Source organism: Benincasa hispida, chromosome 9 (genome assembly GCF_009727055.1).
Source record: "Benincasa hispida cultivar B227 chromosome 9, ASM972705v1, whole genome shotgun sequence".
Taxonomy (NCBI): Eukaryota; Viridiplantae; Streptophyta; class Magnoliopsida; order Cucurbitales; family Cucurbitaceae; genus Benincasa; species Benincasa hispida.
The window spans coordinates 89,478,586-89,482,145 of NC_052357.1; positions in this window are offsets into that span (position 1 = coordinate 89,478,586).

Sequence of the window (3,560 nt, forward strand, 5' to 3'; positions counted from 1 at the left end):
TTTTCCACCCATTCCATAATGACTTCTATAAATCTTTTAGAACTTTACAAATCTAATTGCAATCAAACTCACACCCAATAAAGACTAAAATAGTAAATTTAATACAGGAAAAAAAAAAGATTAAAAGGGGTAAAAGTTTTGAGTGTAGGGAAATATGGTTGGCAAAAAAGAATTGTCCCTAAACATAGGATAATGTGTGGAATTATTTGTAAGTCTATGTTTGGGTTTTTGGTCAATATAAAGTAATGAATAATGATGGAGGGGCAGAGTGGTAAAGGTCCACATCAATTGCATGAAATCTTTTGTACGGACACATCGAAATTCCCAAAATTATATTAATAAACAATTTTTTTTGAAAATATTATTATTATTTATTATATTTTTATTAAAAAAAATGTTAAAAAGGAATGCTACGTGCATGAATTGTTATCGCTGCTTTCCTACCTTCCACTTGCGTTTCAAGTTTCAACACACTACTCTACACTCTCAAGTCTATCTCTTTTCTCTCTATATATATTTTTTACTTTTGTTAATGCCAGGTTTACACCATACAAGCTCATCTTTTTCAAGCTCATCTTTTTCAATTTTAGTTTGAAAAATATTTAGATATATCTCAGACATCATTTATCTTTATACATTTTATTAAATTGTCCAATCATAAATTATCATGTGGTATATTGTTTAGATGTGAATGATGGAAAGGGATGCACAAAAATGAATGATGTCCGGGATGCACCCAAATATTATCCATTTAGTTTCAAGTATTTTAAACCCCATTTAGTAACTACTTGATTTTTCGTTTTTTTATTTTTGTAAACATATAGACACTACTTTGATTTTTAAATTTATTTCTTTATTATTACTTTTTACCAATGATTTAAAAAATCAAGTCAATATTTGAAAATTAAAAAAATAATTTTAAAAATTTTGTTTTTAAAATTTGAAATTTGATTAAAAATTCATCGTACTTAAGAAATATGCAAGTCACTATAAGAAATAGAGAGAAAATAAGTTTAATTTTTAAAAATTAAAAATTAAAAAATAAAATGATTACCTGTTAATCTTAATTTTCTATATTTAAATTATAAATTTGTTACCAAAACTTTCTAGGATTCTGATATTCAATTTGTTAATTTAAAAGTTGAATTTCATCTCTCAACTTTCCGTTTTTGTCAAATAAATGCCGACCTCTCTTAACCCCACTAATTTAACGTGTTAATTGTAGGGAATATTTTTTCTTCGACTATTGTAAATCATATTCTATCTATTCCCACACTATGAATTCTTAGACCATAAATAACTATTTTTAATACTATATTATTTTTAAATGATGTTGACATAGCTAGCATAATTGATGATGTGAACTATTTTGTGTTTAATTAGTATATCAGACACAGAGATATGTATGCATTGAAACCTCTAACCTCAAAAGAAATAAGAAGAATACTTAACATGCTAAGCTTATTTTGGTTCAATAATGATAATATTAGTTTTGTGGTGACAATTAGAGTATCAGAGTGTAAACAAATTCAAACAGATAAAAAAAAAAATAGTATAATAAAGACATGTCTAGATTGACTTTCTAATAATTTAAAAAAATATTTTTAAGTGATTTTTTTTGGAAAATTTTTTATAGATAGAAAAAATGTCAAACTACTTACAAAAATAGCAAAAAAAAAAAAACGATAGACACTAATAGACTTCTATCAGCGCCTACCAGTAATAGACTTATTCAGTTTCTATAACTATAGTATCAACGATAGACTTCTATCGATCTATAACCGATAGACATTTATATACTTCTATCAACCTCTATTAACGATAGACTTCTATCCGTTTCTATCACTAATAAACATTGATAGACTTCTATCAACATCTATCAGTAATAGACTTGTATCAATTTCTATCACTGATAGTATTGATGATAGATTTCTATCAGTTTCTATCACTAATAGACATTGATAGGCTTTTATCAACCTCTATCAAATAAGATTAAATTTTGTCGTTTTATATAAATAGTTTCTCTTATTTTTCTATTTTTTTAAAAAAATTCTTTTTTCTAAAAAGAAAAAAAAAAGTCAATGAGAAAGTCCGTGAGAGTAGGGAGTGTAAAATAGGGAGGTTGTAGAAAAATGGAGGAAATTACAAAATTTTATTTATCTAATTTTAGGATATATACAAATACAAGTTGATATAATAGTACATTATAAGTATATCCAAAAATGTATAGGATATACAACAAAAAGAATGGTTGGTAATTTCAAAAAAGAAAGAAAGAAAGAAACGATAAAAGAAGAGGATAGAAAGGAAGTGAAGAAGATAACATATGTTAGAAGATGAAACGGGGACCTTAAAAATACGGACGGCCCACAGAAAGAGAGAGAGAAACGGAGTGGAATATTGCATGAGAAAAGAACAAACATGGAATGGGTGCAAACCCAAACCTAATTTCTTTTCCGTCTCTAGATTTTCATCTAATTTTTATTTAAATTTTAAATTTTAAAAAACTATATATTTAATCAAGTTTGATTTCGATTTAATCTATAAGTATCAAAATATTACAATTTTACCCTTGATATTTACTTTTAACCTCGATTATTCACTAAATACTCATTTTCTATCTTTATGATTAATTTATGTTGATCAATTAAAAATCATTAAAAGTAGTATAATTAATTATCACTTTGAAAATTAAATTTAATATTTTATTTCATAATTATTTTTAATTAATTAAAAAAAATTGATGTCAATGATTGAAAATGAGTACTTAATGAAAAAATGAAGTTAAAAATGTAGAATTTTGAAATCTATGGATCAAATTGAAACAAAACTCAAATCTCAATGCTAAAATTATAACATTTTGAAACATAGAGACTAAAATAAAACAAAACTCAAAACTCAGTAACCAAATGTGTAACATTTGAAAATATAAGGACTAAATAAAAATTAGACCCAAAACTTAGAGACCAAAAATATATTTTTTTATAATAATATAAAACCAAACCACGCTTATATTTTGTGTGTGTCTATATATATATAGATACATAAATAAATAGAAGCAACTTTATTTTCTTTCCTCACATTATACTTTTGTAAATAAGTTTTTTACTTTCTTTTAAATATAATTATAACGTGACAAGACATTCAAGATAATAATATTAACTTTAAAAAAAAAAAAAACTTTTGTGGTACATTATTTTTATTCATCGTTAGTATGCTTTTGAAAATGGAATATGACTTCACTTTATTATAGTGTGAACAAAAAGAGTATATTACTTTTGTAGTACTTAACAGTTTCTTATTTAGCTTTTTCTTTTAAATGTGAAAATATTAATAAATATATGGAGTGTAAAAATTTGGATTTTTAATATTAATAGTGTTATTTTCAAAATTTATTAGAGAAATATTGTTGTTTTGAAACTTATTAGATAAATATTGTTGTTTTAGAAATTCAAAACTAGAAGTCGAGGGTTGAGGATTCGACTAATGTAGAGGTCTGAAGGGTTGAAGTTTCGACATACCCTCGACAAGGAAAAGGAAATCTCGCTGATTTTGTGAAG